General features: G+C 37.1%; 1 long non-coding RNA gene across 1 annotated transcript in view; it reads left to right on the plus strand.

Annotated features, from left to right (window-relative positions):
• The first annotated feature begins 16,425 nt into the window (after nt 1-16,425).
• The window catches only part of LOC135222599 (uncharacterized), a 66,085-nt gene continuing 56,552 nt past the window's right edge, over nt 16,426-25,958 (plus strand). Inside the window, exon 1 of the long non-coding RNA XR_010316296.1 lies at nt 16,426-16,580. This is a non-coding gene — a long non-coding RNA (uncharacterized LOC135222599). The remainder of the gene's footprint in view (nt 16,581-25,958) is intronic.

Consider the following 25,958-nt stretch of genomic DNA (forward strand, 5'->3'; position numbering starts at 1 on the left):
AGTTGATTCACAAATTGTCTTACAGTGGTTACTCACAGATACCATCTCAACAAAGAATGTATTCACACGTAACAGAATCAAGACATGTCGTTATTAAAGGACAATATTCTCAAAGAGTATGGCCTAGATGTTCATTTCAAATATGTCAAGAGTGAAGAAAATCCTAGTGATCATTTAATAAGGGGTTTAACCTTCAAAGGCTTTCAAAAGAAATTAAATTTCTGGATTCAGGGACCTTCTTGGTTGGCTGATTTTCATGCTTCTTGGCCTACTAGTTCTCTAGGTTGCTTTTCAGAAGCAAATAAATTGCAGCTATTATGTATTGAAGCCAGAGTTGTAGATGTTCTCTGGGTATGTGTAATATTACTGAACCTATCGCCGATATTTCAAATTTTTCAAGCCTTACCAAACTCTTTCGAGTTGCTGGTCTTGTCTTCAAGGTCATTCAAATCTTCAAAACAGAGTCTGGGTGGCTCTTTAAATGGCCCTTTCAAAGAAGAAAAGCTGTAAGTGATGAAAGGAATGCAGCGAGACTCCTTTCCTTCAGAACTTAAGTATCTCCGAACCCCTTCCAGTAAAGCAGCTGTCCCTCCTCTCGTTAATAGTTTAGACTTATTCCTGGATGACGTAGGTGTCATTCGGTCCAGAGGAAGAATAGAAGGCCTGTTGCAAGTCTCTGAGCATTAGGTAGTAGGAAAGATTTCTACCCTCAAGCCCATGAGCCCTATGGAAGATCAGTGATATGGATTATGTTTGGTATTCATTGCTGTTCACCCGCCCAAGTAATGATCGGACCTAGCATTAGGCTGTTCAACTTCACTGGTCTAGAGACCAACAGTATATAGTGAAATAGGTCACAAAATTAATCAAATGTATTATCATACAAGCTTTCTAGGAACTCTTTTGTAGTCTTGCATTCCCATTTTTATGTAGTCAAGTGTCAACGATCGTGCAAGAATGCAAGGGAATCTATACCCAGAAAAGATTAACCCATGTTTGGCAAACATACTCTGCTAATTTGGCTACACTTGCCAAGTAATTAGCATTGAGCAAGATATTGCTTACATATTTCAGGACGTGCATCTCCACGATTTTCGATTTTCAAGGTAAGCAAAACAGCATTCTTCTTTTTCATGCGTACGTATCTCTCTCTCTCTCTCTCTCTCTCTCTCTCTCTCTCTCTCTCTCTCTCTCTCTCTCTCTCTCTCTCTCTCTCTCTCTCTTGTGTGTGCGTTCGGTTGGTGTGCAGCAAAATGACTACAGGCATTTAAAACTATAATATCGTAGGCCTATGTGTTGCACATGTTAATAACATGGTATTCAAAATCTGAACTATACCTGTAATTACTCAGGATACATAATTACTGGGCCATTTTGATGCGAGATTTTAATTGATTCTTACCTTATAGTTGATCTGTTTTGGTTTGTCTGGCCGTTTGAAGGATTAGGGGAAAAGTTGAGACCTAACTGTTAAGGGCGATTTTTTCAAAGATGCTCTGTATTCCGATGGACATATATATAGAGTTTTTGTGTGGATCTAAGCGTTTTGTTGTTATAGGGTCATGTTATAATATTTTGATCATTTACAAGAAGAAAATAGAATAAAATTCACTGAATGGGTCTTTTTCTCATATAAGATAAAACGTGATTGTTCGTATATTATTATTATTATTTTGGCAGAAGACCCTCTTTTAGGCAAATACTGTTAAAAAGAAGGGCAGAATTCAGTGAGTTGATTTTATATATTGTTTTTTTCTATTTTCCTTAGAGTTCACTTCTCAGGCTCAGCGATGTTTCTGAGTAACAGGCCAATATTCAAATTGGGAATTTTCAAAAAATCATAAATGCCGAAGGAAATCTTTTATTAGAATAGGATATCAGGTCCAGGTCAAGCAAGGGTCGTTGTCAGTGCCGGTATTATTCCGTAGGCGTAGTTCAGTTCGGGGCTGAGGTTGTCTTTGGTATTGGTGCTGTATCATGTGACCGTTTCGAACCTCTCGCGGTCATCTTCGACGAGTCGGTTTGAAGAGACTGTAGCAACGGACTAGGACTAGGATAAGGATAGGGAAGTGGGGGAATAAGGGGGAAGGAAGAGTACCTCTGGATACAATCCAGTTTAAGCCTGGCGGCGGATACTCGGGAAGGGAAAGGTTGAAGGAAAAAAGGGAGTGGAAAGTGAAGTATAGTAGAAGAGAATATAGTGAGGGGCAGACCCTCTTGCGAAGTTAGATTACTGGTTTAGCCATCATGCAAGGACAAGACAGAGAAGAAAGGCTCGGAAAAAACAGTTAATTTGGTTCACCGCCTGATAACTGGAATTGATTTTATATGTTAGTAGGATTAAGATGTACAAGCACCTTATGTATTTAGTTAATTGTTAATGATGATTTTATATTAGTATTAGTTTTTTTTTTTTTTTATTTATATATATATATATATATATATATATATATATATATATATATATATATATAGATATATTATAGCTGCGGGGCGGTATTTATAGCGGCTCGGACCTAGAGTTGCATTCTCATTGGTCGGGCCGGTCTTGGGTTGAAGTCGTGGATCATGCCTCGAAGGTCTCGGGGATTCTTTCGTGCGAGCGCCACAGTAGTGTGCCTGGGGATGAACGATAGGAATTCCGTCTGTAGCAGGAATCCTATCATCCTGTGGGGGCTCTTGATTATCTTGCATTGGGCAAATACTGTTAAAAAAGAATGGCAGAATTAAGCGAGTTGATTTTATATATTGTTTTTTCTATTTTCCTTAGAATTCGCTTCTCAGGCTCAGCGATGTTTCTGAGTAACGGCCAATATTCATATTGGGAATTTTCAAAAAATTATAAATGCTGAAGGAAATCTTTTATTTAACAGGATATCAGGTCCAGGTCAAGCAAGGGTCGTTGTCAGTGCCGGTATTATTCCGTAGGCGTAGCTCAGTTCGGGGCCGGGGTTGTCTTTGGTTTAAGGGCTGGTATTGGTGCTGGTATCACGTGGACGTTTTGACCTTCTCGCCAATCATCTTCAGACGAGTCAGTTGAAGAGAGTGTAACAAGAAAGATCTGAGGGGCCCCATTTTTCAGATTTTTTATATAAAGGCCCCTCAAATTCTTTTATATTCAGTGTGAACTTAAAAATGTAAGACTACACTACGAAAGTACTTGTTTCCGAGTCCTATGTTTCATTTACTTTTCTACCGTGGATTTAAGGATATTCTCAAGTACTTGTTCATACCTGTAGTATTATAATATATTATATATAGATATATATATATAATTCTATATATATATATATATATAGATATATATCTATATATTATATTACCGAGGTTCCCAACCTCGGTACAGTTTTTAAAAGAAAAAAAAAAAAAAGAAAAAAAAAAAAAAGGTTGGTAGCAATGACCTTACAGCAGCAAGGCACTGAGGTGACATTCTCTCTCTCTCTCTCTATCTCTCTCATCTCTCTCTCTCTCTCTCTCTCATAATTACCTAAGGTAACTAAATCAGACTCGTGAACTACAAAAATACATTTATTTAAGAACAATGTATCAAATAAATAAATCAGGTACTTAAAGTGATTAACTGAAAAGTTAAGTTCAAAATCCAAATAACCACGGGGATTGAACTAAACCCGTCCAACCCTTTCTCTAGAATAACTAACATTAATTTAATCATGAAACTAGGAAAGTCATAGCACAGTCTTATAAGTAACACCATAACCACGGAACTATCAGATAAGTTCCCACCAGATCCATGATCCAGAAACATCTGGAACATAAGGATCGCATATAAATAAATTGCAAATAAACTAAAATGAGATAAATAAAAAAGTCATGTGAAGAAGATCATTTCTGAAACAAAGCTTGAAAAACAAAGACAAAGCCACACTTAGGCTTAAAAGTAAATAGGCTTAACCATTCAACAAATTCACACACTAATTAAAATTACACTTAAAGGAGGCCATTTTGGCCTTTCACCAACTTTGTATAGTTCTCCATCTTAGTTATCTTACTCTCCCATTATGTAGGGGAATAGCTTGCAAGTACGAATTCACTCACAAGACACTTCCACATAAGCGACGTCACTAATTCGTCACAAGTTCATGACGTCATATATAGATCATAGTCACACCCATAAAATGTACTCAAAACCAGATTCTAAAAGCATATCTGCTTCCACCTTTACACGGGTATAGGACGGTCTGTTCTTAGGCAGCGACCTTCGACATCGCGCCACCCAAGGAGGTTGCGTCAACATTTTCGGAGTCAGTGCTGAGTCTGCCCTGAAGACCTCTGTTTCCATGGAGAGTCAAAATGATGACATCTTTTCAAAGAATGTCATACTCATCACATCCGCTTCTTCATTTAACAAAAAAGACAATGCAAAGATAACGAGTCATATTCATAATGGTTTTTTTAAATTATATTCTCAATACTGCTCGGCCACCACCTCTGAATATCCTCATTCAGCCACAGTTTATATAAAATTTTAAGAACACATTGGCCGGCTCATGTACATCATATTGTTAAATACAAAAGAACTGCACGTCTTTGGCAGCTATAATAACAATTGACTGTAGAGGCATGATTTTCTCATCTCATTTTCGACGCTCCCCTGCGTTTATGTGTGTGTGGCCTGTAACTGCACAGACCCGTGAAACACATACTATAGAAGCGCAAAACGTCTCCCAGTGGAAGACAACTGGCGACCACCATGCCTGCCCATTATGGTCCAAAATGCGTCGTAAATACTCGTAGATTCCTTCGCATGTCGGCAGCACACGACAATCTTGTCCCACGGTAGTAGCTGAAGGACGTCTTGCTGGTGTAGGGGAATGGTGTTGTGGTGTTTTCAGTACGTCAGTCATGTCTCCGGTCAATTAAAGAATAATTAACCCTAGACATAAACTGTCAAATAATCACCTCAAAATTCTAAGAAATGCTAACTGACATTGTCTAATTAACACCACTAACAAAAAAAATGTGCCAAAACAACTCGGAAAGTATATCACATAATCACTGAACTAATTCCTAAATAAAACCTGTGAAGCAACCTCATAAGATCACGAAATCATAAATTGCTGTTGATGATATATATATATATATATATATATATATATATATATATATATATATATATATAGATATTATATATATATATATATATATATATATATATAAAAATATATATATATATGTATCTATATTATATTCAAATATATACAGATAATATATATATAATATATATACATAAATTTCATTATATAAGGGACCAACTATAACCCTGTAAAGTAAATATAAAATTCTCCAATAATAGATAAAAAAACAAAAAAAGACTCACCAATCACATACAAAATTAGCACAAAACCACCCCAAACTAGGAAAAAAGAGAAATCACAAAAACTGCTACGGACTACTACTAACATTTTAAGCTCACCATTATTCACACGTAAAAAAAAAAAAAAAGACCCCTGGAAAAAAGGAGTAACAAAACCAGCCCCAAATTATCACTAAAATGTTCTCTCAAACTCTGATATTTACATTAACCCACAAAATCATATCCCCTTCTCACTGAAGCGACCAAGAAAAAGAAAGGAAAATAAATAAGATAAGGCCCCAAATTATAAAAAATAACAACCCACTCCCAGTATTAACCATCAGGAACGCGTTATGACTCGGCAACTTCTTGAGCCTATGAACCAAAAAAACAAATGACACATATATGCTATTCTCTAGCCCCTCAAATAATTCATAACTGTTGCAAAAATGCCCAAAATACCGCAAAAAAAATCTGAAAGCCAAATATTAAAAAGTCTGCCAAAATCATACTAGGCCATCACAAATGTGCAGAAAACTAAATCATAAACTATAAAACAGGACCAAGACCATGTTTTGCGCAAACAGAATAAAAAATATTATATTATCAACTTAGACATGTGCGACAACTCGGAAAAAAAAAAACTGCATACTGACTCATATCTGCAGCAAAACGTCCAAATACCGAAACATTATCACCGTATCGGGCTTTAAAAAAATGAAAAAGAAAACGGCCACATAATGCAGGGTGTGCTTCCTCAAAAATCTCAAAAACTTAAATATCCCGGCTCAACCATAGAAAATGGCAAATATAAACCAAACTTAGGCCGAAGACCAGCCTAAATAAGAGTCCTGAAAATCTACTATGTACTATCAGTAGACAAAAACATGTCATCAATCTCCAAATTAATAAAAGACAGTTCCACCTCCGGTATTCATTTACAATTCGCAGACACAGTACTCGCAACAGCTTTCCGTTGACCTCAGCTAGTACCAAAAAGAAAACGTCTGTTTCGAGAACTGAACAGTCAACATACTTGGTCAAAAATAACTTCATCAGCTAAAACAGCAATATAAACATAATTCACTTGCCGTTAGGGGAAACTCGCGCTCAAAATTGTGACTTAGCACAAAAAAAAACAACAATAATAATATAAAAACCACCAAAATTATCATCATATTATTAATACCACCCAGACAATAAAAATATTCTCCCCCATTTCACTAATACCCATCCACATGTGGAATAGAAACCAAGTACTACTAAAAAAATCGTTATACCTCCAAAGCAGGGTAATCAAAAAAGAAACTCTGTTTCCCGAAAAATGCACCCAAAGCATTTAGCTGATACACTTAAAAATATTACTACATACCTTCCCTCACAAAGGTTTCCATTGGCACCAAACAAATCATAAAGCAACTAAATAACTGAATCCAAAACAGCGGACTAAAACATGGCTCTTTCCACCATAGGCCTAAACTCTGGAGCATCTCCAACAAAACAAAATACCACATGGCCAAAATATTACACCTCTAATGCTCCACGTGATCGGACTTTAAAAACTGTGCCAGTTAAATAACCTCGAAAAGCATCCCTAAGGAGCTCATATTACTGGCAAAATCTGTAAACTCTCGGTTTAGCATAACTGCTGAGAATGGCAAAAATAAAAGTATCACAACTCCCAAAAATTGCCAAGGAAATCTAGAAAAGATCATCAGCGGGCCATAATTCATTACAAATAAAACCACAAACCTGAAGTACCTAAACAAAAGCTTCCCCATATTCACTTCGGGACGGGCCACCAGAAACTTAATCAAGTTTCCTATCACTGGCAAACTTGCCACAAAAGCAACCATGAGCAAAAACCAAATTCTCATGTAATAGATATTTGGAAATATTTGCCGGAACACTCGACAACTTAAAAAGACAAAGCACTAGTGCCATATAATTGAAAAAGACAAAACCCTAGTGCCATATAATTGTCGTACCTTGTGACACATGCTCATGGATTCGGGAAAAGAGAGAAAAACAAAAGGAAAAACTGACATTTCATCAGAATTGGCTCTGCAACACTATCAGAAAAACTGAACGCACAATAAAGGTACTGTGCAAGAGCCCAACAATTTCTGGAACATAAATATCCAGAAAAACAAAGATGTAGTGCCATTATTCACACACCCAAAAATGCACAAATTTTCCCCTAAATCTCGTTGTAGCATCAAAAGGCTAAAACTATAAATGCATCACCGAAAAATTGATTCCAAGTCACGAACAGAGATATTAAAAATCTACACAAACTGTTCTGAGGGAGAAAAAAAAATTCAAATTCGCTTGTGATAAAAAAAAACTTCTGGCAGCGATGGCTAACATCCAAAATGGGAAAAGAAAAACTAGTGGCACTGTTTACTGTTCCCGTGACACCTGTAACATCTGTGACTAACGTAGGTTTCAAACAATTGTCTACTGAACCCACACAAAAAAAGAAAACTCTAAGGGCTATAATAGAAAACCAATAACCCAGTCCAAAAGAAGGCCGGACAAATGAAGCGACAGGAACTATGACGACTCTGTCTTGCTCAACACTTGCTATCATGGGAACATCAAGGTGTGGTCAAAATCTAATCTCGAAATCATAAAAAATCTCTAAAATAGTCGAAGGCATTCTCCAAAGCACAAGGAATGCTTGCACCTTATTCATTTTCTCTTTACACAAAAGTAGAAGAAAAATCGTTCCAAAAGACCCTACGGGTGTAACACATCTCTCGGTAGCTAACAGCTGATTTCCCCATAGCAAGGCCAACGGAGGAGACGATGGAGAAGAAAAAGAAGGGAAGGACTCGCCCCCTTAACCCCGTGCGAAGAGAAAAAAACTCGCCCTCCCTTAGATACTACCATTAACCCCTGGACCACCCAAGCCCCACTTTGCTGGTTGCTCAGCGAAAAAAATACGCTGAGTGAGTACATATATATATATATATATATATATATATATATATATATATATATAGTATATATATACATATATATATACACAGACACACACACACATATATATATATATATATACATATATATATATATCACACACACACACGCATATATATATATATATATATATATATATATATATATATATATATATATATATATATATATATATATATATATATATATATATATATACACATATATATATACATATATATATATATATATATATATATATATACATATATATATATATATATATATATATATATATATATACATACATATATATATACATACATATATATATATATATATATATATATATATATATATATATAATGTATATATTAGTCTAATCACATCACTATGATTCATTTATACGCATTAAGCTACAAATGTCCTTTAATATCTAATTCGCTCTACCTCAGAATTAATATATTTTCATATATGTTAACGGATGTTAGAATCGGTCTTAAAGGAACACCCTCCTTGTGTAGCTTAGGACGGCCATACGTCCCACCATAAGAACCACCAGTGCTGCTTGAGGAGGGTGTTCCTTTAAGACCGATTCTAATGCCCCCAATTACAAGTTGGCTAAATACTTAGTACCACTATTGACAGAATTCTCTCATAATTAACAGAATTCTCTCATAATAATTATACCATTAAAAACTCTGAACAATTTAAAGAAAGAATATTGTCTCAAGATTCGCATATTTTTATGGTTAACCTTGATGTAGAGTCTCTGTTCACCAATATCCCTGTGGAAGAAACAAGTCAAATGTTTTTCAACAAGATTTTCACTAATAGTGATGTTTTGTTTTATGGTTTTAATTAAGACAATGTTTAAGAAGCTTTTAACTTGGCAGTGCAGGACACGCCTTTATTTTTAATGGGAAGTCCTATGTACAAAGTGATGGTATGGCTATGGGCAGTCCTTTAGCCCAGTCTTTGCGAATATTTTTGTGTGAACTGGAGGAGCGGTTGCTGGACAATTGCCCTTTTACTGCCGTTACGTTGATACGTTTATTCTTGTACGAGACATAGACAGGGCTGATTCCTTCTTACAATTTGCCAATTCAGCCCACCCCCAATATCAAGTTTACAATTGATCATGAAAATGATAAGGTCTCTTTCTTAGATATAGAAGTGTCACGTAATACAGACGGTTTTAACATCTCAATTTTTAGGAAAAAGACTTTTACTGGACAAGGGACAAATTTTTACAGCTTTTGTAGTTTTAACTTTAAAGTAAACGCTTTATATACCCTCTTCCACAGGGCATATTCTCTCTCCTCTGGCTGGTTTGAATTTCACAATGAGATTACCGTTTTACAACAATACTTCACCGATAACTGCTATCCAGCTAAGGTTTTCCTCAAATACCTAAACAAGTTTTTGACTAATAAATAAATAGAGAAAAATAAAAGACCAACTGCTCCTAAAATGTCTCTCTTTGCTAGTGTCCCGTTTATCAGTGATACAACGTTTTAGACCCAAGTTAAACGTTTAATACGTGAACATGGTCCGGCCATAAAAGGCCAACTAATCGTAAGAAACCCATTAACTATTGGGACTTTATTTAGATATAAAGAAAAACCGAGCCCTCTTCTGACTTCCAATGAGGTCTATTTATTTTCGTGTCCCAAATGTAGTTTGGGAAATTATGTCGGGGCCTCACGTAGTCTTCCTAAAGTCCACATTGATTGCCACAAGGGGGTGAGTTATAGAACAGGTGTCTGGTTGTCTTCACCAGAATTCTCGAACATTAAAAAAAAGCAAATTTAATATAGAAAATAAACACTTTAAAATCATTACACGGGCTTGCTGTCTTCGAATCGCTTTCCATAGAAACAATAGTTCCAAAATTAAACAACCAAACTACCGCTACCCCTCTTTACCTGGCATAACTACATTTACTTGGAACCTTTCCTTCTTCTGGTCACTCGTCTTTTTCCCTTCACTTAAGATGGTAATTTTCTTAGCATTGTAGTAGGTTTTCTGTGAATTTTAATTGCATGTTGGTTAATAGGATGAGTCTTTTTATTATGTTTTGTGTATTAATCCTTTTTACAGCCGTGATGATGGATAGGGCTGGACCCCGAAACGTCGCTTAATAAAGCCTTTTAAATTATCAGAAGACGTTTCCCTTGCTTCCTTGAGAATATATCTTGAAAGACTGCTGATTTTCCTTCCTATATATATATATATATATATATATATATATATATATATATATATATATATATATATATATATAATATATAAATGCATTAAGCTACAAACGTCCTTTAATATCTAATTCGCTGTACCTTGGAATTAATATAATTCATATAAGTTAAACGAAAGGAAATTTTTTAGTTGGTTTGAAATTCGTCGGCCCATGGGCGCGAAGCAACGAACCAAGAATTCAGGACTCAAAATGAAGCTCTTTACCCACGAGCTATCATGAGAGGTATAAGTTAACACCACCTCTCACCTACAAATCCCTGTCGCGTTCAGGTATTCATTGTTTTAAAGTCAGCATAAAACCACATCGACTTTGATAACTTTTTAGTGCTTTTGTTGCACATAGTCTTATCACATCATTGTGATTCATATATAGGTACTAAGCTAGAAATGACCTTTAATATTTAATTCTCGTGATAGCCTTGTGGGTTAAGAGCTTCATTGTACGTCTTGAATTCTTGGTTCTGTGATTGGCACCCATGAGCCGACGAATTTCTTATCAACTAAAAAATTCCCCTTTGGTTAATATATTTGAAAATATATTAATTCCGAGGTAGAGTGGATAAAATATTAAAGGACATTTGTAGTTTAATGCACATATATGAACAACGGTGATGTGATAAGACACACCCACATATATATATATATATATATATATATATATATATATATATATATATATAGATATAATTTATATATATGTATGTATGTGTGTATATATATGTACTGATGTATGTATGTATGTATGATGTATATATATATATATATATATATATATATATATATTATAGTATTATATATATATATTATATATATGAAATAATATTATATAATATATAATATACATATATATATATAATATGAATCCCATTCGATATATGTGAGTGAAGTTATTGTCCGTAGTAAGAAAACTCGAGTCTTGCCAGAGCTCAAGAAACCCAAACAAAGAGTTAGTTTACATCCATGTGTCAAAGCAATAGACACGAATATAACACTAAATTATGTAAACAACGCTAGGTACGCCTGGTGTTTCGAATTAGGAACGTGTGATTGTGTCGATTTTTGGACTAAACAACATCCCTTGCTCTTCTTCGCTAGACTTGAATTCTCTCTCTCTCTCTCTGTACTACTTATGAAACAACGTATCATAGAGGACAAACACAACGACTTTTCATTGTCCGTGGAACCCGGTAGGGAGCAGTGCTTACAGTGCACCTCACGAAATGCACTGTGGGCAATCCGACAGGTTGTTTGCAGTGTCCCTTCAGCTATCATCTGGAATGACTTTTTAGCTAGTTAATTTATCCCCATCCTTCTTTCTTTCTTCGATCTTGCTGTCCAAATTCTCTGAACTCTCTATTTTCACTGTCTCAAGTACTGGCTCGCTGAAAATGTCCGTGCTTGGCTTTGTAACCGAATTTTCTTAAATGATATTTCCGGCAAAGGTAGTACACGCAGGAGTTTTCGTCTACATAAGATGGCAATTGACTTCAGATTCGCTGGCTATTGAATGTAGCTTATTGTTTTTATAACCATTATCAAATCTCATACATTCAAATCTGCTTTGTAAAATTTTAAAGAAAAATCGTAACTGACACACCTCTGCAGTAACTCCTCAACATAGCAGAGCTGAATTAACGTATTGTTAAACAATATTCTGAAATGATACATTCTCACGATAACAACACATCCAAAGTTTTAGAGAATTGCAGCATTTTTTTCTTTCCTCTGTTCACTTCACAACATTATGATCAAATGGTACAAAGGGAGAAACTATACAGATAATACTAAACCGAAAAGATAGAAAATTAATTTATCCTTCAAAATTATACTTAGGAAATTTTTAAAAGATATACTTTACTTGAAAGACAAATTACGTTTTGTTCTGTTTGTGATGTTCCCCAAGAGATATTGGATTCTAATTTTAGCTAAGTTGAAAAGTGATGGATTCGGTCAGTACATTGGGAGTGGCCACGGAGAGGAGCCAGACTGTTGCCCCATAACCCAACCAAGACTATTATTATTATAATTATTTTATGAATTTTCACGTGGTAGGGTGGCTGGGATAAAGGAACGGCTCTAATTTAGACCTAAGCGCGGAGCGCAATCAGGACCGGATTTAGAAATTGGGGTGCCCGGGGCACTTATGTTAGGGAGGGCCCCCTACCCATAAAGAAATTGAATCCTCTATATATAAAAAAGTTTAACTGGGTAGCGTAAGGTTTTGAAAAAAGTTTTTTTTTCAATTCTTACAATTTCAATGACTAGGAATAACGTTGGCCACATTATTCAGTTCATATTATATGGCAAATTACTATAAGAATTTGTGATCAAGAAGAGGTATGGATTATTATGGTGCATATATTTCTTCAATTTGTTCAAATTACTGTAAATTTTTTTACAGTGCCTACAAAAATTCTCTCCTTCTACACCTTACTTCAGTAAGTTCTTTGACTAAATCATCAAAATGTATCCTTTTTATAACACTACTTTCTACATCTAACAAACACAAAGCACTTAACCTTTCATCAGTCATTGAGGTCCTAAGATGATTTTTTCTATTAGTGCCAATTTGCTAAATGACCTTTCTCCTGAGCAATTAGTAACCATCATGCTAAAGATATATTCTAAGGGCTACATTAACATTTGGAAAGGTATCAGCAAGCCCTTCATCATGTAACAAAATTGCCTGTTGGGATGAAGTGACACATGATCTGAGCTTGGCAAAAGCTGCAAATCGGATCATTTCCTCAGCAAACGCTCTACTGTCACTGAAGTCTTTAGGGAAAACACTGACAAATTTCTCAACCTGTTTTCATCTCGGCTTCAGATAAAGTACATAAATTGACTACTATTTTGAAAAGGTCATACACCAATTGGTATGCTACCCTCCGTTGTTGAAAGGCAACAGACAAGTGATTTGAAATGACATTGTAAGTTTCACATCTGAATTTTTCTCTGGGGGCAAAATCTACTTTCTTTGAGGCATTTTTGTTTGTATCATATCACTTATTTCTCTTTCTTGGCCTTTCTTTAGCTGATTTGTATTCTGTGTTGCCACATAAATTCTTGGCTTCTAGCTCCAGCTCTTCGTACCTTTCTGTAAGTGATTTTAGAAACTTTTCAAGAGAATCAAAAAGATCAACTGCTTTTTTCAGGTTAACATCAATGCCTTGGAAAGCTTTACTCGTTTTGTTGAACGGTACAAATTTTGTATTCCAGCCATCAAAGCTGTCTCAGGACTGTTCATTTTGTTCCCCATTACTCGAGCTTCATGTCTCACTTCAGATGTATGCACGGAGCCATTTTCAATATCTCTTAGAGCATTTAAAACAGTGTTGTATCCATCTACAAGTGGCGATATAATTCAAGGTGATGTGACTGAGGCGTCACACTTGTTACTGTCTACACTCTGCGTTACTAACTCAGCGTTTATTTGAAGACTGAACCACTGGGGCAGAGTTGCCGCAAGCTTGGCATCTCAGGCAGCCTTTAACTTTGCACCACCATCAGAGCAGATTCCAAATTGACAGCCACTTGAAAATTAGTCATGATGGTCGATGGTTGTGTAGGATTCCCTAAAATCTAATTATAATAAAAATACTATTAGGCTTTACTTTAATTCATTTTAGAGTAAAATTTTCATTTCCATAAAATTTGCGTTGCATTACAAAATGTTTGGCGGTTTCTCCGCGCTTTGGCAACGCTGCGTTAGGGTAATAGTCACTGTATGCCACGATCTTGTATGCAAACTTTGGATATTACTAATTTTGAACTGCAGGCTACAGCTTCAAATTTGGATCACAATGAAAATGATAATCTTGCAGATTATGCTTCATCATACATTGGCGTTTGTTTAAATGTCTGTTACTTTAACTTAATGCCATTAATGGCATATTTTACATCATTAATCATTACAGTTTCTAAAGAAAATGAAAAATAAATAAATAAATAAATAAAATATTTTTCAGTAAGTTACCGGGGCACCCTTGGTCACAAAATACTGTTTTTCCAACAACTTACTAATTTCCCAACTATCTCATTTTTTTTTTGAGTTGGGGGGCCCCTCAGGCAGGGGGGGCCAGGGGCAATTGCCCCCTATACCCCACTATAAATCCAGTCCTGAGCGCAATATGAATGAGTTCGTTACCTACCAGTGAAAAGAAAAGTGAGATCCTGAGTGAAATTGAATTACCAACAACCACTAGGGGATGAGGTAAACTTAGAATGCCAACTAAAATACACATAATACACTAAAAGGAATCAGAAGATATATACTACAGGAGCTACAATAGAGCTCAGTGGCATTCTCAGTTATGGTAACAGGTAACAAACACAAAGCAATGTGCCACACTACTGCAGTTATATACACTACACTGAATCGGTAAAATTCATAAATTCAAAACTGATAGAAGGTCAGGATGCTTACAAAGGAATGGTACAAGAGGTAAACTGTAGCACTCTCTCCACACTGGATTCCGGGAATGCTTGACAGGAACCCATGGCAACTCCATCGACCTGCGAATAGTGTTTCTGGTTAAAAAAAAACATAGAATCTTGCACAGCAAGTTCCAGAACCTAGATGTTGTGACGCCAGGTTTAATAGACACACACAATCCAAAAATTGTTTAAAAGTGGACCTATTAAAACCATAAAACAGTGTCGTTATCGATAAAAATCCAATTTAAAATGGTACCTATAGTTTCATTCAATGGTTACATTAGTAAAAAGAGATTCGACGTCAAAGCTGACCATAAAATATTCACCATCTTGGTTGACAGTTTTTTGTTGAAGTTTGTATCCATTCTTTAGAGTATATTTGTGTAAATTAAAATTAGAGAGCAGGCTGGCTAAAAATTTAGAAATAGAGAAGGATGGGCTATTATATGCGGCCATATGGGTCGAACAGGAGTATTAGGTTTATGCACTTTTGGTAAACCGTATAGGATACTAAAGGAAGAACCAGTGACAAAGTTTTTAATAAGTAGTATCATTTGTGATGTTGTCATTTTTTTTTTTCTTAGAAATCTATTTATTCTGTCGTCTCTTTTATATATATCGAGAAAGTTGGGTTCACCATGAGATTGAACTTTTGTAGTGTCAGAGAAAATTATTTCCATTTTTTCAATATAATCATTTCTGTTAAGTTACGGATAACTACACCTTTACCTTTATCGGGTTTGCAGATAACTTTTGTCTTTACGTTTTTCCAGTTACAAGAGTGTATTTTATCATTTTTTCTAAAAAGAAAAAAAGGTGTCCAAGTTGTTTTTAGATAGGCATATGTTATCTGTATGTGTGTGTGTGTAGTTTATGCGCACACGCACATACGCATATATATATATATATATATATATATATATATATATATATATATATATATATATATATATATCTGTGTCTATGTGAGTGTATGACTGTAGTACTATCTATGTATCGTATTGTGACTATGCCTTGATGATCGAGCTATTGATTTTTGATGAAAGATATTTTTCTCGAGTACCTATTGGGAAATTTAAAAGAAGTGCATAGCGACTGTTCAAAGGGTTAAAAATGAATTTAATTCAAAGCTGACTAATAATAGGATGCCGTAGACCGGCCCTTGTTGAATAAAAGTCGTGGATATGAATTGTTTTCTTCTGCAGATGAGAAGAAAAGGAAATAAAGCTAGCTGAAGGGATATCCGAGACAGTGAAAGTTTTCATTAAAATTTGAGCGAGGCAATGAAAATCACAACCGTCTGTGCAATTATTTGAATGCTATTTTCCTATTAATCTCTCGTTTGATGAACGTTTGCTGACAAATATAACAAATGGAACAGTTTGGTGCCCAATGTTTTTGACAGTCAGGAGACTTGGCGGAGGTTACTCACAACAATGACGTCATGTTTTTTTCAACAATGTGGATTCATTTCCCCGCCGATCTTTTTCTGCTATGCAGTTCTGCCGTTGAGCGTGTCCCCACAACACCGAAGTCACTCATGAAGTCTAGATTTGCGTCCTTAGTGTGCATTGCTACTGTTTTGCACTTGTACCATACCTCTGAGGTAAGGCTCTCAGTTTCTGATATTAATGCGATTTCATTTGAAAACTTGACCACTGTAGAAGAATATGTATATCTCAGCTATGAATCCTATATAAAGATATTTGTTGTTGATATATACATATTACCACCATAAAACACACATCACACATCATATATATATATATACACACACACACATATATATATATATATATATATATATATATATATATATATATATATATATATATATATTATATATAAATATGCACACACACGACGATGATGAAGGCAGCAGAAGCCCAATTTACGGAGACGAAGGGCAGATGGAAAGGCAAACGAACAATTAACTGCATTTATTGTGGCCTACGTTGCTTGGCATTGCATTTTGAAGGCTGCAATGACACAATTTTATTTGATAAAAAAGAACGTCACTATATAAAATTATAAAGACAAAAATAGATTTCTTAAAATAATTCATAACAAACCTACCAGGGTACGTAATATCGTGCACAATAGTTAGTTCCCTCCCCTGATCCAGAGAGTAAAAACGAATCCGCGACTATGAAACCCGGAAGCAGTTGAACAAGTAACTAATTTAGCACCCAACAGATGTCGCACCATCAGGGCAAGTAAGGAGGAGTGGGAAGCAGGTATTTTTCTTGGGCATAGAGTAGAGCCTCTATAACCTAATATCATTAATTACGAGAGTGAGCGTAACTTTTTTGTTGTTGACAATATAACTGGGTTTGAGTATAAAATGTGCAGTTAAGGAAATATGCGAAATAAATATGAGAATAAAAGTTTTAGGAAGTCAGTATTCAGAATTAGCATTTCCTATAGACTATCGTATCCTATCAACAGATACGACTGTCCACAAGATCGATACAAAGCTTTCACCAACAGTGATAACGTTGGTGCGTTCTGTAATCTGCAAGCCACCTCATATATATATATATATATATATATATATATATATATATATATATATATATATATATATATATAAACATCCATAGCAACAAATTAGCAAAATATTCAGTTCACTTGCTAATTACAACTATATGTAATTTTCTTGAAATACTAACACAATATGAAATATTAAGATATTTTCACCAATGTAACAAGTTCGTATTTAGTAGAATGATAGAGAGAGAGAAACAGAGAAAAAATATTAATAGGCCAGAGATAGAGACAAAAATTATGCGAGAGAGAGAACCTTTCAAGTTCTTTTCTAGATTAACACCATAGTGAACAAGACCCATCTTATTGGTTTCGTTTTATCAGGTATTATCAATTTTACCATATGTCTTTCTTAATGATATCTTCATTATCGTGTTCACGATACATTGTAATAGAAAATAACTTAACTCAGATTCTGTGTTTCAAGGAGCAAAGTAGTTATCCAGTGCCGATGGAGTTATAGCTAATGCTAATTTGTAAACGAGTTCATTATCGCTGACAATTTTTATTGACATATTCCAAAAGCAATTACCAGCGAATATGCTATTGTAGGAATTTAACATTTCTCTCCAGGAGTGTCAACTGCAGCGGTCCTTCACCATCCCTGACTAGTTCTTGTGTTGGGGAGGGTTAGGAACCAATATCTGCTACCTTGGCATTGGTGAGTTAGGTTGCCTAGTATATGACCAATCTTAGGCTGAAGCTTTTAGCTCAACTAAGTTTATCAGGGTCTATTTCATCTACTTTATGGGCATCCTTTCAATATTCCAGCCTTAGTGTCAACTGCTGTGCAACCTTCTCATGCAAAGGAAAAGGTCTTATAGCTGTTTTAAGGCTTATATAATTATGCTAGGCAGTCAAAGATCAATCGGTATTAACACTGATCAACATCCATTCAAATAATACTAGTTTGCTATGATCACAATTGAAAGGAATGAATAATGATAAAGAACTCTGTAAATATGATGTCGATGTCAGGCTCTGTTCTACAACGTTTATGGGGTATCAAGTGGCTTAAGTCAGTAGCAGTAGATGGTAGGGTGCAGAACAAGTCACTGTCATTTGTGCGTGCCCTAAGTCACCTCCTATCAAAAGTATACCTCTTACCACAGGCATGGGCAGCGCCATCCTTAACCATTGGTATAGGCTATTCTGTTAATTTAAAAAGTGTCCACACCATAATATTGTTTGGGGATCAGTAGTTTTCATGACCATGGCATTCTACATTAAGAATAATAATAATTGGACAGGTAAAAGACTATTCAATTCACAGCGCATTTTAGTTGCTGGAACCTCGCACCACCAACAAAGTCGTCAAACGATACATAATGAAAAAATTATTCACTACTATGGGTTTCACAGACAGTGCAAGCACGTTTTTTGGCAATAACTCTGTAATGAACACTCGTATCAGTACGAGACTTTGCTATAGTGTATTACACCCAGTGCGTAATTTATAAGAGTATCATGAATCACTATTTGTAAAGAATAAAGACACTTGTCCTTGTACAAAGAGGCAAAAACTCGATTAGCCAGAAAATGGCTCTCTCCCCCCACCTCCTCCGTCTTCCTTCCCTCTCTCTCTCTGAAAGTTGCTTCAGTTTAAACTTTTGTATTTTTTCTATTTATATATCTATCTATCTGTCTATCTCTATCTAATAATATAGATTGTTGTATATATCTAACGAAGTCGGTTGTTAGCTGCCAGTTGACTGATTTATTTATGCATCGATCCGCTCATCTCTCTCTCTCTCTGTGGTAATGGTACCTACTGTAAATGGTTATTAGAGTGAGAGATATCTGAATGTATGGTGGAGTAGTAAAATAATAAACACTATGATTTATGGTAAAGCGACCATTATACTTGTGGTTGGTTACCTTTTTCGTAATCCACATTTGGGCTCAGGGCATCAGTAATATAGTACTTGTATTACGAAGGTGAAGAAGAGATGGACACCACGCAGAAATGCGTGTCACGCAACTTTTCAACTTTTTTTAGCCATGAGAAACCGCTAATTGCCTTCAGATTGGTTTGAATAGGCAGTCGGTAGAAAGACTCAATTAAAATTGAGTCTTTCTACCGGATATTCATTAGAGTTAAAGCCTTGATTATACAGACTCGCATATTTTTACGTCATGAATGTTTATTTTGGGTATATATATATCTATATATATATATATATATATATAATATATAATATATATATATATATATATAAGTACATGCATACATACATACCGACTGGACCGTTACATATATACAACAATCTATATTATTAGATAGATAGATAGAATAAAATACAAAATAAAGTTGAACTAAAGTAACTTTCAGAGAGAGAGAGAGAGGTGAGGGAAGGAAGACGGAGGAGGTTGGCAGTGGAGGTGGGGGGAGAGGGTAGGCGGAGTTCTTTACTGTTGTGTTCGTATCCATTTCTGGATAATCGAGTTTTTGCCTTTTTGTACAAGGACAAGTGTCTTTATTCTTTACAATAGTGATTCATGATACTATTATAAATTACGGCACTGGGTGTAATACACTATAGCAAAATCTCGTACTAATATGAGTGTTCATTACAGAGTTATTGCCAAAAAACGTGCTTGCACTGTTTGTGAAACCCATAGTAGTTACGTCATTTGGCTACCACTTACCCAGAAACTCTCTCTCTATGGATGTTTTCCCAATCATGTCACACACACACACACACACACACACACACACACACACACACACATATATATTATATATATATATATATATATATATATATATATATATATAGATATATATGTAGTATGATGTATGTATGTATGTATGTATGTATGTAGTCTGTAGTTGCTACCTCAACGTAAGTCGTAAGTGAACTGAAAATGTTGCTAATTTGTTGCTATAGATAATGGATTTTATCTCCTTTTTTTTTTTATAAGAGGTGTCTTGCAGATTACAGAACACCACCGTTATCACGGTTGGTGAAAGCGTTGTATCGATCTTGTGGACAGTCGTGTTTGTTGATAGGATACGATAATCTATAGGAAATGCTAATTCTGAATACTGACTTCCTTAGCACTTTTATTCTCAAATTGATTTTGCATATTTCCTTAACTGCACATTTTATACTCAAACCTGTCATAACTTAACACTTTCCCGGGCTTAAGGTGGATTAAATACACACTTCATGTAAAGTACTCACAGCTTTATTGTTCCTTCACTCCATTACAGGTGGTATTACTTATTACTTAGGCATAGCGTTACTATCCTGATCCTGGCTGCCCTTTTCAGATCTTGTTTACATGCTTCCCTCTTTTTGACCGGGCCCCGCCAGCATTACAGAGTATAAAAATAGTAATGTATCTCTATATCAGGGTTGTAACATTTCTCCTTCCAACATAAATGACGGAAAAAAACATATATTATGGAGTCATCATAACAGAATATGGGAACAATAACACTGGACTATCAAGTGAGAGAGAGAGAAAACAATTTACCCTTCCTCAATATGGAGTTATAAATCCAATCGTAATGGGGGCCTAGACGTGCGACCCGACCTGGTTACCTTTTGTGGTATATTTTTAGGAATGCAAGGAGTACATAAATCAAGATCACATGGCAATCTCAGTATGAGGACACTCACCAGCGTTGTTGGTGTCCTTAATGGGAGTTATTGGAATATTCTGAGGCACATTCTTATCATCATTAATGGCACCAGTACTATCTGCTGGGGGGGCGGGGGGGGGGGGGGGGGGGCGGGGGGGGGGGGGTGGGGGGGGGGGGGGGGGGGGCTCCAGGAATCAGTGCGGGGCGGGGGGGGGGGGGGGGGGGCTCCAGGAGGGGGGGGGGGGGGCGTGTGGGCTCGGGGTCGGGGTGGGGGGGGGGGGCGGGGGGGGTGCGGGGGGGGGTGGGGGCGGGGGGGGGGAGCGGGGGGGCTCCAGGAATCAGTTTATGAAACATTTGTGAGATATGCCTCTTGTAAGTCACATTGTCAGAACTGGCTAATTTTACCTTGAAATTTTTAGCATTGATTACTTCAGCCACACTACCAGGCAGTCGCTCGGCTCCAATGCCGAAATCTCAATAGAATATTGTATTACCCACCAGAAATTTGGACTTAAAATCAGAGTTTTTAGTCCTATCTGGCCTAGCTAGGGGAGGTCTCAAGTGATCAAGTGCAGATCTAAATGCCCTGCCAAACAACAATTCTGCTGGTGAGCGTCCAGTACTAGAATGTATCTTACATCTATAATGATACAACAGTCTACTTAATCTTAAACTAATATCACCTGATGAGAATTTGATGAACAATCTTTTGAAAACCTGGACAGCTCGTTCAGCTAGGCCATTTGACAACAAAAACTTTACTTCCACTCTCGTAAGTAATGATATTAGGTAATGGAGACTTTACTCTATGCCCAAGAAAAATACCTGCTTCCCACTCCTCCTTCCTTGCCCTGACAGTACGACATCTGTTGGGTGCTAAATTAGTTACTTTTTCAATTGCTTTGGGGTTTCATAGACGTGGATTCATGTTCACTATCTGGATCAGTGGAGGGAACGAACTATTGTGCACGATAGTACGAGGCTAAAAACTACTAAACATAAATAGGTAAAACTAGCAGGAAGTGAGCAGAACAGTAGAAAAAATTACAAAATAAACAAAGTTTTGGAAGACTTCTGGGCATTCAACAAGGGAACAAATGCTTTAATGAAAATTGACTCTAAAGTCGTCCTCGTGTTGGACTGAGGCCATTATCTATCTGTGTTTTGCAGAGTGATTCCTTACACTTGATAATTCAGGCCTGGAAAATCTGCATCCCTTTCTGTAACTGACGCCCTGGTGGCTACAGATGAGGACTTTCAGTATATTTATAAATGATGTTAGGAGTTAGAGTGGACACAGTCTATTCTTCGGTCTGAGGGTTTTTCGGAATAAGCTTAATATTTGCAAAGGGAAATTCCTCGCTAATGATTTTTATTATTTCTTTTGCGGAAATCAGGATAAGGAAAGGAAATTCGGCGTACATTTCTAGTTTAGGAACATTATATATGATATGTTGCTCATTAAAATTCACATCCAACAGCTTTTTTAAAATTCTGTCAAAATATTTTATAGTAAAACAATTATTTCTAAAAAAAACCTCTCAAGAACCGAATTTCGCTGTGGAAGGCTGCCAAGACGAAATCAGAATAAGGGCCCTGTGGAGGAGTGCAAAAATAGCATTTAATTTAAAATTAAAATGACATACTGAAAAAGTTAGTACCCGACTGAGTAATGGGGCTTTTTCTCTATATACTTTAATTTTACCCCTAGTTTTATTGACGGTATATGGATGACACATTTGTTCTTTTTAGGCATGAATTTCAGTCTCAGCTGGTTTTAGATCATAATAATGCCCAGCACTCCAATGTTAAGTTTACTATAGAAAAGGAAATATGCAAATCCCTCCCTTTCCTGGACCTACGAATTTCGAGGGACTCTGAGGGTTTCCATATCAGTATATACAGACAGAGCACCTTTATTAGGTTGGGTATTAACTTTTTAGAGCACGTGTCATTTTAATTTGGGTCTTCTACGATCTGCAAACACTTGGGTGAAGCCACGGTCCAGAGGGGGCGAGACGAGAATCCCGGATATTGTTACTATGATAATCGGGAATCTCGCCGAATGCTCGAATGCCTGGAATTTCTAGCATTCGAAGGACATACTGCTGCTGAAGGAAGAATATCTTGGGAGGGACTCAGCCTAGATGGACCTGACGGTCTGTCGCTTCAGTAGGCGGTCAACCCCGGGATAGAGAAAAACGGGTGGGAACATCCAGTTCAGCTTGAACTATTGTCTTTGGTATCTTGTGACCACCGTAGAAGTCTTCCTTCGGGAAGACTTCACCGTCGCTCTCTTCATTAGAGAATGAAGAAAGTCGGCTTCCATTCCTTATTCTTGTTTCTCGGACGGAAGATAATTTAGGCTGGAGCTCTATGTACAGGAACCTTCTAATATACTACGTATATTTCCCTCGCAACATGCTTCTGTTATCAGTTGAATTGTCCGAGGTGTAGGCACATACTGTAGTTAACTCTACGGGTTGTGACTGAGACGATTAGTATCTTCTTAATTGAACTGCAACTCGGGACTGCCTTGCAAGCCTCCCAAGAGTTACCAGTTTCGATTTTGAGATACTTGTATTGTTACAACAACACCACAGCATTTGCATTCACCCAAATCCGTCTCGGTTAAAATGCAAATGCTTGAGCATATTTTCTTGCGCTCGATGGTTCTAGCCGAATGCATTCCTTCTTGGAATGGATTACCTGGCAACTCAGGATGACAAGTGAGCGAGAGCTAGCAGTGTATGGGCTGCCTGCCAGCCTTGCCTGCCGCAGCCCAGTACCAGCTGGTTCTCCGAGATAGTTCGGTCGGCTATTGTCTCTCGTCCTCTGCGATGATTGACTAATGAATCGAATTCCTGCCTGGCAATCACAGACTTAGGTCTCTGGTTGGCTGGAATTCTCGCATACATGTATGACCATCTCTACTGCATCGCCTTTTGACGTTGCGAGAATTTTCAGACAGATATATCTCACTAGACTCGTTATCATCTTTCTGTTTACCTCACGGTAACAGAAGTCTGTAGCCTAAACTTCCGCTTCATCGCACCTGCCACTGCGATGACGTGGAATGATTTCTTCAACATCTGAGTTTGTCTTCTAAATACATGTCGTAATTCGTAGGTGTGCAATTATTCTTTGTTCCCCGAATTGTAGATGAATAATGGAAGACCTCGCCTGTTCCCCACCCTGCCAGCTCTACTTCCAATTATAGAAATGTCCTCCCTGATCCAGCCCATGAGAAGCGGTTCTTCAGGCAGTACAATCTCTGTGTTTTCATTGCTGAAAAGTGCTCCGCTTTCATTGCAACTCCGACTTCTCACCAAACAGCAATGAAGTAGCAGTTTAGCGTTTTCAATCCTCTGTAAAACGACAGGGATTAAAGCCGTCTTCACTGGTTGGTGTCATCGATGGGACTTTTTGTACGTTCAGAATCTTGAGAGTTAACTTCTCTCGATTCAGCTGTGAAGGCATAGGTCTGCATTCACCTAAATCACCTTAGCGTTTCACCGGCACATAGTATTGTTTCTCCTTAGTTGGTATTCAACTACTATGAGAACTTCTGTCTTGCCATCAGGGACCTCGGTCTCTAGAAGGCAATTGACTTTCGTCTGATGGTCACATGCCTTGAGAGAATCATCATCTCGTCTCCCAACATCGGTGGCAACAAGATAGACGCTTTGTATGGTTTCTTGGCATAACCCTTCAAAAGGCAAGTGTCACGTGATGACGTCTCGGATGCATGACTGCTCGCCTCACACACACAACGAGCGCAGTCAGTCGGCAGCTGTTGAAGAGTCCGAGACTGTCTCGAGCTACGCTGTGGACTTTGTATCGGTTGGTCCAGATCAGTTGTTACTTCGTCCTATTGGCATGTTCCAGTACCCATAAGGATCGACACCCACCATGGAGTGTTGGTGTCTTTATCCACTGCGGAGATCGAGACCGTAAGAGACTTCGCTGCAGTTGGATGGACCAGTGGATGGGTACTTGTCATCACTCCGAAGAATATGTTGGACAGGAAGATGGATAACGTCATTGCGACCATATCTATCTTTCCCTTCAGGCCTGCCCACAGGTCCTTGGAACCTCATTTCCTTGGACCAGTGGTGGATGCTTGCAGGATGTGTTTGCTTACCCAGCTCCTTCAAGAGGACAAGTGGCACCTCGTCTATGGTGTGCAGTTGTAGAGGTAAGAAGGATGTGAGAGTGACTGGCTCCCTCCCCCTTCCACACCTCGTCCTTCCACTCCTCTTCCTTCGGGTTGAGGATAGGACTTGAACTCACACTGGCTGGTCGGACGATTGATGTGGTAAGCTTATTCATAAGCATCCTTCTTATGTTTCTTATCAGAATCATAGAAGGAATCTCGTTCCTTCCTCTAGTAAGGGGAGGAAGGAGACTGACAATAATGCAAACCCTGCCCAGAACTTTGCATTAATGTCTCCGATGCCACATATTCTTCACAGCCCTTTTTTGGATGAGTTACGATTCCTCACTCATTTCGAAAAGGCCCAGAAGTCTGACTCTTGATCATGCAGCTCCTATACTCCAATCAAGTTGTCAGAGGCAGGGCAATCCTCTGAACCTGGGCCGAAAGGCAAAGTGGAGTGTTTATATTCGGGCAGGCTAGCCTGCCACACGGTAGTTACTGCCTAACCACCTTGTTCAAAATTTAACAGCCATAATTCCAGCTATGCCGTAAATAATTCCTTATGTAAAGGACCTCAGGTTTGTATAGTTAGGAAAAATACAATTTACTTTCAAAAATTGTGATATTTTGTAATAAAATCTAGTGAAAATTGCGAACCTTGTCTTCTCAAACCCTCCCCGGAGTAG

This window comes from Macrobrachium nipponense, chromosome 8, assembly GCF_015104395.2.
Source record: "Macrobrachium nipponense isolate FS-2020 chromosome 8, ASM1510439v2, whole genome shotgun sequence".
NCBI classification, from domain to species: Eukaryota; Metazoa; Arthropoda; class Malacostraca; order Decapoda; family Palaemonidae; genus Macrobrachium; species Macrobrachium nipponense.